At 43.1% G+C, this 11,449-nt stretch overlaps 1 pseudogene; it reads left to right on the forward strand.

The window, feature by feature from the left end:
- The window catches only part of LOC112408915 (guanylate kinase pseudogene), a 9,025-nt pseudogene extending 3,597 nt beyond the window's left edge, over positions 1–5,428 (forward strand).
- The last annotated feature ends 6,021 nt before the right edge of the window (positions 5,429–11,449 follow it).

Genomic DNA, 11,449 nt, shown 5'->3' on the forward strand with positions numbered 1-11,449 from the left:
CTGTATTCAGGCCTCTCACTGCTGTGGCCTCTCCCGCTGCGGAGCACAGGCTCCAGACACGCAGGCTCAGTGGCCATGGCTCACGGACCCATCCCACAGGCATGTGGGATCTTCCCGGACCAGGACACGAACCTGTGTCCCCTGCATCGGCAGGCGGACTCTCAACCACTGCGCCACCAGGGAAGCCCAAAACAAGTATATTTTTAATGAGTAATAGAAAATTCTGTCTCTCTAGCATTTGTCCTTTTCTTCTGTCCTTAGAAGCATATAGATAATGTTTATTAATATATAATATTGCTGCCTTCCACATTATGAACTGATCATTCCTGCTTATGTTTGCTTTTGGTCAACTCAGCCCATTTGATTGTAGGGCTAAGAAATCAGTTCAATCCTTGTGAGTAACTTTATTTTTGCATCCCCTTTCTCTTTTGGATTGGAAAAGTAACAGATGCTTATTGTATAAAAGGCAAATCATACAGATGTCTTAGGAAGAAAAAGCCCTGGCAATCCCACCCCCAGACGTAACAGCTATTAATAATGTGGTACAGAGTCTTTCAAATTTCCTCATTCATATACCAACACATACTATATTTATACATGTTTTTCCATAAGTGAGATCTGCCATACATACTGTTTGGCAATTATTGTTTGTTTTTGACAAACAAACAGCTATCGTTCTTTGTCAGTATCTATAGATTGATCTCAGCTTTCAGATAGCTTTTGACAAAGGAAAACATCCGTTTCACAGAAACAGAATGAATTTCAAATGTTTTGCCAATGCCTGCCTTAATCAAAACAAAGCCTGGGTGAGAAAGTGGGGCTAAGTGCTATATACTGAAAAAAATCAGCATAGCTTAATAGTTGTTCCTATTACACAATATGTTGTTGTAACATTCAGCCTTAAAAAAAAATTAGGCCATTACATCCACTTTTCGAATTAGCAGCCAATGGACCAGAGGTGAAATGAGGAACGTTTTGGAAAATACCCCCTCCTGGGGTTGCCTTCAGGTAGTGTATTGTAAGGCTCTGAGGCATTTCAACAGCTTGCCACTAGCTAGAAACATACTTCCCAACACCTCAGCACTGATCTGTTAATGCCTCTCATTTAGTGAGAAACACAAGACAGATGAGTCAGTGTGCTGGGCAATTAACCCATCAGGGGCTTTCTTCCTGAGCCTGGGATAACAGGCAGAAAAAGGAATGTAATCCTTACTGACTAACAAAGGGCACTGCTGGAAGGATGGGAACACACACGTACAAGGCACGTGATGGGCTCTCTTTTTCCATCTGGAACTACCTGCCAGTCATCTCCTGAACTTACACAGATTTTTGCCATAGATTGATCTTGCCTGGGAATGAGATAAGTTTTTTCCCAGCTGTCTTGGAAATGGGAACTGACATATGTGATAGACTACACTCACAGAAGGCTGTATGTCTAATATTCCAGGTCTTGGACTGTCCATAAAGAACCAAAGAAGTAGCCTAACCCCTGCCAGCATTTTATAGGACACAAAAGAGAATATATGTTCTCACGCTGAGCCATAAATATCAACATTAGTCCAGGGGTTACCTGAAATTTAGCCTTTTGGAACCCAAGTCATAGGCATCAGAAAACTGAATTTGTTTTCTGATGCTATGTTCGTTTTCATGTTTTTACATAGCTTTGAGGCTTATCAGGGAATCCTGAGTCTGGACTTACAGGAAGCAAATGTTTTGTAATAATGTTTTATTAGTATTTTTCAAAACACTTTTTTTTCCCTTCCCTCCATATTATTTCTTTATTCCCTGAGATATTTCGCTTTGATTCCTGGTTTGGGAATCTTCATTTTTCAAATGAAAAGTTTAATAGTGCAAAATATTTCGAAGCTAATTCTTCTTCCTTTCCCCTAAATCTTTGGTTTGCTGTCATTAAGACAAGATCTGACAAGCAGGCTGCTGGAAGTTTTCTACACTCTGTCAGTGTAAAACTGTGGGAGTAATAAAGTAAGTTTCGGAGGGATAAAGGAGGACAATGGAAACTTCTTAAGCTGTCTGTGAAACTGTCTTAAGTTTTCAGCAATTATTCTCATTAATAATGTTTAGGTTATTAATTATTAGGGTGACTAAATGTCCCAGGTTGCCCAGGATAGTCCTGGTTTATGCCCGTGGGGCCAATATAATTATTAATAGCATCCCCTTTCTCTTTCAAAAGTGTTCTGGCTTGGACACTAAATTACATGAGCACTGTTAATCATATAAGACAGTATTCTGCCAGCACAATGGAGCTAGGGCCATGTAACAACTGCACACTGAACAGTATATTAATTGTATATTAAACAATGGCAGTTTTCTGTCAAAATTGAAAGTGTACATATCCTTCATCCTAGAAATTTCCCTCCTTTGAATCTATTCTATAGAAATTCTCATGTTATGAGCAGATTATATACATAGAGATCATGCACACACACACACACACACACACACACACACACACACACACACATACACAAGAATGCTTAGTGAAAATTGGAAAAGATCTAAATGTTTATCAGTAGTCTAGTTAAACACAACGGAGTCCTATGTAATTATTATAAAATAAGGTGGTAGATCTATATGTGTTGATGAGATGATGAAATATTCACGACCTATTTTTAGTTTTTAAAGATTTATTATTTATTTATTTTAATTTTTGGCTGCATAGGGTCTTAGTTGCGGTACGTGGGATCTTCCGTTGCGGCACGCCGGATCTTTCGTTGAGGAGCATGGGCTTCTCTCTGGTTGTGGTGCGCGGGCTTCAGAGCTCATGGGCTCTGTAGTTTGCGGCACACGGGCTCTCTTGTTGAGGCGCGCAGGCTTAGTTGCCCCGCGGCATGTGGGATCTCAGTTCCCTGACCAGGGATCGAACCCGCGTCCCCTGCATTGGAAGGCAGATTCTTTACCACTGGACCACCAGGGAAGTCCCTCACGACGTATTTTTAAATAAAAAAAGCAAGTTGTGGAAATATATATGTGGCAGTGCTTGCTATGGCTGGCTCTGAGTAGGTTCAGATGAGGTTCTCTCATAATCTCCTCCAGTTCCCACCGCCACCCCCCCAAACCAGGCCAAATCAACGTCAGCCTAAACACTAACGGCTTACTATGCAAATGAAGCTTCTCTCCTAGCCTTTCCATTTAACCAGATTGCGGCCCCCTCCCCCCAAACACACACAGACACATCCTCTCCAACATACTGTGTTGGCCAGAAAGTTGCCTTTGCTTTTTAAGTAAAAATAGAAGACACATTTTTCATTTTCACCAAGAAGTTTATTGAACAATGTATTCACCCTTTTGTTCCCCTACCTTCTGCCATTTTTCAGGCAATTTCATAATTCCATCTTCCCAAAACTTTTAATCTTTTTGAGCAAAGAACTGTCTCAGGTGACTTTTACCGTCTTCCAGGGAATTGAAATTTTTTCCATTAAGGGAATTTTGTAAACGCCAAAATAAATGGAAATCCAAAGGTGCAATGTCTGGTGAATATGGCGGATGAATCAGAACTTCCCAGCCAAGCTGTTAACAGTTTTGCCTAGTCGTCAAAGAAACATGTGGTCTTGCATTATCCTGATGGAAAATTATGCATTTTCTTTGACTAATTCTGGAAGCTTTTCGTTGAGTGCTGCTTTCAGTTGGTCTAATTGGGAGCAGTACTTGTTGGAATTAATCGTTTCATTTTCCAGAAGGAGCTCATAATAGAGGACTCCCTTCCAGTCCCACTATATTCACAACACCACATTCTTTGGAAGACGACCGGCCTTTGGTGTGGTTGGTGGTGGTTCATTTCGCTTGCCCCGTGATCTCTTCTTTTCCACATTATTGTACAGTTTCCACTTTTCAACCCCCATTCACAATTTGTTTGAAAAACGGAACGTTTTTGTTACGTTTAGTAGAGAATTGCATGAGGAAATATAGTCAAGAAGGTTTTTTTCTCTTAACTCATGTGGAACCCAAACATCAAAGCGATGAACATAACCAAGCTGGTGCAAATTATTTTCAGTGCTTGAGTTGGATGTTTTGAGTATGTCGGCTATCTCCTGCGTGGCATAATGTTGACTGTTCTCAATTAATGTCTCGATTTGATCGCTATCAACTTCAACTGGTCTACCTCACCGTGGAGCATCGTCCAGCAAGAAATCTCCATCATGAAACTTCACAAACCACTTCTGACACGTTCGATCAGTCACAGCACCTTCCCCATACACTGCACAAATCTTTTCTTGCATTTCAGTTGCGTTTTTACCTTTCTTGAAATAATAAAGCATAATATGCTGAAAGGAAAATTGCTTTTTCCTTCCATCTTCAATATTAAAATGGCTACACAAAAATCCAACGATTTTGATGTCTTTTTTTAAATGCTCGCTGATATGACAGCTTTCACATCTAACAAAATTGTTTCAAATGAAGTTAAAGACAGCTAAGTGCTGCTAGAGCCATCTTACTGAATAAACCAAACTAACCTTTTGGCCAACCCAATAGAAATTCTGGAGAGGCCATAATGTACAATAGAATCTTCTTGTTCTAATATGTATATTGGAAAGAGATTTGCAAAGCTTTTGATGGTGATTACTTCTGGGGAGCAACTGTTATTCCCTTCTGTACTTTTATTTTAACTCATAAGCATATATTTTATGTTTATAATTTTAAAAATTAGTTTAGAAGGAATACATGAGTAGTTTGCCATATAAAATTGTATATTTTAGGTGCATCTAGGGCATCTGGAAACTCTTAGAGAAAATGAGTGGGGAGCCAGACCTCTGGCATTTTTCCTGTAAATATACTTTGGAGTGGATGTGGCATATTCTATACTTATCTCCCAATTATCAGGCTAACTGAGGAAATAAAGTTGAAATGTAGCTTTTCGTTTCCAACTTTTTCATAATCATTTAAACTGGATCAGTTAAACAGATGCATTGGTTGCTTGCTCTGAATCTCTTTGGAAGTAGATTATGAAACAACTACTGAAAAAAGAGTTAAACAAGAAACAAAAGAAAATAAGCTGATATAAAAATCTAGGGTTGGAACTGTGTCTTTCGCTGGAATTTCATGGAGCACACCGGGGTCTCAGGGAATCTGTATGGGACCAGCAAAGCGGCCGTGAGGGCGGTGCAAGCCGTGAACCGCATCTGCTTGTTGGACGTAGTCCTGCAGGGCGTGCGCAACATCGGGAAGACTGACCTGTGGCCCATCTGCATCTTCCTGCGGTCGCCCTCGCTGGACCGCCTGGAGCAGCGGAACACAGACACAGGGCAGAGCCTGGCCGCCGCCCGGGCTGACCTGAAACCTGGAGAGCAGCAAGGAGCCCGGCCTGTTTGACCTGATCATGGGCAATGACAGCCTGGACAAGGCCTACTGGGCCCTGAAGGAGGCGCTCTCCAAAGAAATGAAGAAGGTTCAAGGAACTGGCCCCTCCTGAGGAGGCCTGCCAGCTCTGTCCCCCACCAATGCCTACCCCCCTGGGGCCTGGGGCCTGGCATCCAACCCCTGCGGGCCAGGATGGCTCTGCTCGCCTCGGCTAGCGCCCTGGGGTGCGGGTGCTGCCCATCCCCCTCGCTACCCCGCTGTGGTTGTTGAAGGACCTTACCACCCCCCAACCCTCCACCCTTCTCCCCTCACCCTCTTCTTCTCACACCCCTTCCCCCCTCGACTCCCTCCCCGCCCCCAACCCAGCTTGCCTCGTATCCATGGGATCCCCACTCCCAGCTCTGTCTCACCTCTGCTCTCATCTCTGTTCTCCTATACTCTCTTATAGGGCTTAATTTATTTTATTTCTGTTTGTTTCATCATTTGCGCCAATCCCTGCTGCCACCCCCTAGTTGGATTGTAGCTTCCTTCAGAGCAGGGACTGATCCATATTCAGATTTGAAGCAAAGGTGCCCTGCACTACACTTGGCACATAGTAGGTACTTATAAATCTTTGTTTAATAAATGAAATCTTGGCACAAAAACAAAACAACAAAAATTCCTCACCTCTAGCTCTACAGAAAACCCTGGCAACCATTTAAAGTTCCCCCAGGGAAGGGATACTCTTGGGCAGGTACAGCCTTGTTTTGGGTTGGCTCAGTGACTGAAGTTTAGAAGTTTCTCTGATTTTTTCCCCTGTTGGGTATTGGATTGAAGTGCTTTTTGTAACTGCCACATTTTGCAGTTTCCCTAACCTTTCTTCTGGGAAATTAGAGTTAGAGCTTTGGAACTAATGGGGTGAAACAACACGCATTCTGCGTACACCTATTGTTATTGGTGGCTTAGCTGTGTACAACACTCTGGATGAGCTGGCTCAGGAGACACAGTGACTCATGTCATTTTCCCTGTAACCAGAGGTGACCTGGAGCGCTTCAGGCCAGGAGGAAATTAGTTTCTCACCCTCTAGCTCTGTAGCTCCGACTGTGGACGAGTCTGGGCACCACCTCGGCATCCATCAACATGACTGAATTAGTTGCTGCTCTATCTGATAGTAATGCGGATGGCGCCTGGTTACAGGAAAACTTCCTTGCTTGGCTAAGAGAGGTTGTGACCTGCCTGCCCATGGATTTAACGGGAGTATGAAAATCTGCATTTGACTAAAGCTTTAGTATCCCCAGTTAGAGACTCGGTAACATTAACTAGGCAACCTCTTTTAAAACCCGTGAGTCTGAAGCTATTAGCTATTTAAATTTTGTGAATTAGCTTAATATTTATTGACTGTTTCCGACATCTAACTGAGAGCTACTTGGAAAGTAGGCACTTGGATGGAGGGTAGGGAATGGGAGAATACAGAAGATGCCAGAGAGAGGAGGTTTTGGGGGGCACAGACATGGTTACTAAAGACCACAGACCTGACACTGTAGAGAGGATTAGGGGAGGCCCAGAGGCTGTCCTGAGCACTTGGAGAAAGGGATGAGTGTTAGAGAAAGGTGTAGAAAAGATTCCTGAAAGGGAGAATCAGAAGGTCCCTAAACTTTGTGTGTACAGTAGTTTGTTTTTGTATTTGTGGTCTCCTAGTCTAATAAGATGAAAATTAGTAGGCTGATCTAAGAGGAACTTGCAGGAAACACTAGCACTGATAAGGATGGGCAAAGTGAATGAACTTCTGAGGGCCTACTGATTTTTTAAAACATATTTATAATTACTTGATTGCACTGGCTCCTTAGTTGTGGCATGCTAGCTCCTTAGTTGTAGCATGCATGTGGGATCTAGTTCCCAGACCAGGGATCGAACCCAGGCCCCCTGCATTGGGAGCACAGAGTCTTAACCACTGCGTCACCAGAGAAGTCCCCGGCCCACTGATTTTTAACATAAAAGTTTGTTTGTCTTTTTTTTAATTTTCAGAATTAAAAAATTTCAGAATTACAGAAGTAATATGTATACAGGAAACTTGGAAAACATAAAAAAGCAAAAAGGACCCAACAGACAAGCAAACCAACAAAAACAGAAGTAATTCTACCTCCAGAGATACTAGCCTCTACCATTTCGGCATGTATGCTTCCAGTCTTTGTCTAAGCCCATATTCACACATGTGTGTATCTTTTTTAGAATGTAAACTATTCCTACTCACATACTGTTCTACAATCTGGACCTAGTATACCCTGAAACGTGTTAGTGAGGTAGCTGGGAGTGATTTTTCTCTGTCTTTCTGTAGTTCTGTCCGCTCACCTCACTGCCCTGTTGCAGGGAGCTTGGTCCCTCGGAGACTGATTGCTGTAGACTGACCCTGCTCACCCAAGGCTTCTTTGTTCACTGACAGGGTACCAGGGCTCAGCTGAAAAAGATGAAAAGACTCTGCTAATTCATACATTACTTTGCATGTATTTTCTTAAGATGCTTTTAAGTAACACGGAAGATGAAACAAAATAGATGAATGTAATCTGTAGGCTAACATTCAGGGTCCCCCGTTTGTGGAACTAAACCATGTAATCACAGCCTGGGGTAAGAAAGCTGATTATACGCACAGAGAAAAAAGCTGAGACATGCCCAAGGAGACATACCTTTACAGTACATCCAAGGGCACCTGCCCGACTCCTTCTTTTCCTGTCTCTTAACACTTTGTACTCTTGACACTGGCCGGTGGGGCTGAACTGTGGAGCCTGAGTACTTCCCCGTTGGGCCCTGCCTCTCCTTCCTACTACCACTACTTCCTTACTTTAGCCCTATCCCTCATGTGCATTACTGCAAAAGCCCCATACCTTGTTTCCCTGCTTCCAGTCTTGCCCCTATCTGCTCCATCCTCACCATTTGCAGTTAAAGGAACTTTCTGACATGAATGTCTCTGTCTGTTCCTGTTACCTATCACCATGTAATAACAAGCCACCCCAAAACTTAATGGCCTAAAACAACCACAATTTTATTATGCTCACAGATTCCGTGGGTCAGGAGTTCAAACAGAGCATGCAGGGTTGGTTTTTCTCTGCCCTGTGATTCTAGAGCCGGTTTGACTTGAGTAACTGGGATGGGAACAGCTGGAGTTGGAAGACATACTCCTAAGGTGCTTCTTTACTTGCACGTCTGACACCTAGGCTGCAATGCAGAAGGACAGATTCAGGTGGCACTGTTGACCAGGGGACCTATGTGTGGCCTCCTCAACATCATGGCCTCAGACAGTCAGACTTCTTCTGTGGTGGCTCAGTGCTTCAAGGGCTACTGTCTTCCGGGAGCAAGGTGGAAGCTCCATGGTCTTTAGTGACCTAACCACAGAAGTCATATAGCTTCATCTCCATTGTATTCCATGGGTCAAAACAGTGAGAAGCCTGCCTCAATTCAAGGGAAGAGAATATAAATTCTACCTCTAGATGGGAACAATGTCAAAAATTTTGCAGCTGTGTTTTAAAAGCATCTATCTATCTATCATCTATCTACCTATTTTTCAGATTTGTATAAGCACAAAAGACAATTTTAAAAGGTACACACCAAACTGGTAAAGATGAGAGGAGGGAAGGAGACTTTCACTCTTTATTCTCTACACTTCCAAAGGAGGGGTAAAAATTAGTGGAATTATAGGTGAGTTTTAGTTTGTACAGAAAATTACTTTCCCTATTACCTCAAGCTTGCAAAGGCTAAGAATACTATGGTAGGTCCTAAGTTGGTACATTCTAAAAGGAAGTGCTAAATCGCCTAGATAAGCAGGGCATACAAACACATTGTGAAATGCCTCTGCCAGTAACAGCCCATTACCCACCTTCAGGCTATGGCAGAGAAGCTAGAAAACAACTTTTGGGAGGTTTAAGAGGCCAGAGCAAGGGCTTCTTTATAGAGAGTCGTCCTGTTGCTGTGTTCCACAACTCATCCCATCCCTACTCTGCCACAGGAAACATCCTCTCACCTTAAACAAAGTGAGGGAGCTTCACAAGAATCATTTGGACATCTTAACCTGTGCCTCTGGAAGTTTGAGGGACACAGGGACTGGTGACTAACTTTCACCAGAAGAAGCCTAAAGGTGAAATGTTGGCTGGAGGAGACTGCCTTGCAGCAAAATGAAGAGAGAGGACTGGTTGGCAGGAAGCTGCCCTTTTACTGATGGGTGGGTCATTGGAATGGAGGTGACCCATTCACAGGCCACCCATGACTGGCGTGAGGGATCCCAGATTCTTAGACTGGAAGGATTATAATACTTCATATTTATGAAATGTTTAAAGGTTTGCAGATGCTCTGGAATTTTAAGAAACATTATATCATCTGAATTTCACAAAAATCTATAAAGGAAGAGTTACATCATTTTAAAGATTTTTATAAAGAAAGTGAGAAGCAGCAAGGTTAGGTGATTTGTCTGAGGTTACAGAGTTAATTAGTACCAGATCCAGGACTCTGCTAACTCTAAACTGAGTGTTCCAGCCTGTAGTGCACACCATGGCTTTCTCTATCTTGGTTAGTACACGGCCCTGCGTCAATATGATAAGGCCATTAATGACAGACATTATAGCCTCTTGTGGTTGAGAGGTCAGAACAAAATCAACAATGACCATACCTCTTGGATGACCGTTTCAGAAACCTTCCTGGAAGCAGCTGGGCCCATCTGAAGTGTCTAAGAAAGTAAAGACTATAACAAGAATTCACTTAGCATGTTGGTTTTCTTGAAGCCAACAGGGTTTTTGGTTCAAATCATTCTGGGGATGAATTAGAAGCCTGTCCTGTATCTTTAATAAATAGCCACATTCCCTTCCCTTTCCTCCGCAGCAGAACTTGGCAAATGGCATGTTGGAAAGAGAGTTATGCCTCCTTAGAGGGCTTCTAGCCTGTCCCCTGGGATAAATTTGAAGGACAAGTTAGGGGGGATTTTCATTATGGAAAATTAGACATTAATTCATTTACACTAGTTATGCATCTTTGTTTTTATTTATTTAAAGAGCAAACACATTTCCTCTGAATAAAGGGAACAAACACATTTCCTCTGAATAAAGGGAACAAATATAACTTGTTAAATATAGCAGACAGGATTCAAATCCCTGCTCTGCCTGTTAGTAGCAGTGACCTTGGGCAAATTACTGAAACCCTCTGAGCCTCCGTTTCCTCATCTATTAAACTGGAATAGTAACACTAGGGTTTGAAAGTTTCTTGGTGCCTACCGACTATCTATTCCCCCAGTTTCCATTTGGAGATCCTTCGCCCCTACCCTCCAACTCTTTGGTCTGGTTGGGGGCCCCACCACCTTACTCTAGGAATGCAGAACATGAATGGGGAGAGACTCTTCGAGGGCCCTGGCCATGAGACCAGTTCGGGATGAGCACATGACGCCACCTAATTGGAGTGCACTGAGCTCTCAGGAGGAAGCTCTTTATTTTCTGCCAAGAAGAGAGACACTGGAAGACTGTCTGGCTGGAGCAGCTTCAGCCACCTGCCCCCACATGCAACCTGAGAACAAAGCCAACACACAAAGGCAGATGGAGCCAGTCCAGGAGATGGAAGGAGGAGACAAGGTTCTGATAACATTGTTTGAGTCCAGTCATGCCTGAGGCCAGCCCTGTATCTGGACTTCTCAGTCTCAGGAGCCAATCAATGCCCTTTGATTTATACCTGTTTGTTCAGATAAATCAAGAGGATCCTCAGTGATAGTCTCCCTAAATTTGAGAAGAAAATAATGTCTTGTAAAGCGTTTGGCAAAATACCTGGTACACAGTAAGCACTCAGTAAAGGTCAGCTTGATTGTGCTTCCTTTGGTGTTTAGTTCAGAAGAGAGGAGACCTCAAACTTATTTTGAATACTGAGCACATTGTGCCAGGCATGGTAAAGAGCCAGTATTATTGAGAGGCTGAATCCCATGAGGTGTGGTATCAGAGACACCAAGAGGGCTCTCCTATCCTCCAGAACACCTGTCTTTCCTTGGCACTGATAGATGTCAAAAATAGCCATGAATCCCTTTGTTTTAAGACCTTTTGAGAGAAGTTTCTCATTTAGCCATAGCAGCTGTGGGAATGAGTCCATTAGCTCCATTCCTGAGGGCAGATTCCCCCCCCCCCCCCCCCCCCCC

This window comes from Neophocaena asiaeorientalis, unplaced genomic scaffold, assembly GCF_003031525.2.
Source record: "Neophocaena asiaeorientalis asiaeorientalis breed wild unplaced genomic scaffold, Neophocaena_asiaeorientalis_V1.1 scaffold182, whole genome shotgun sequence".
Classification (NCBI taxonomy): domain Eukaryota; kingdom Metazoa; phylum Chordata; class Mammalia; order Artiodactyla; family Phocoenidae; genus Neophocaena; species Neophocaena asiaeorientalis.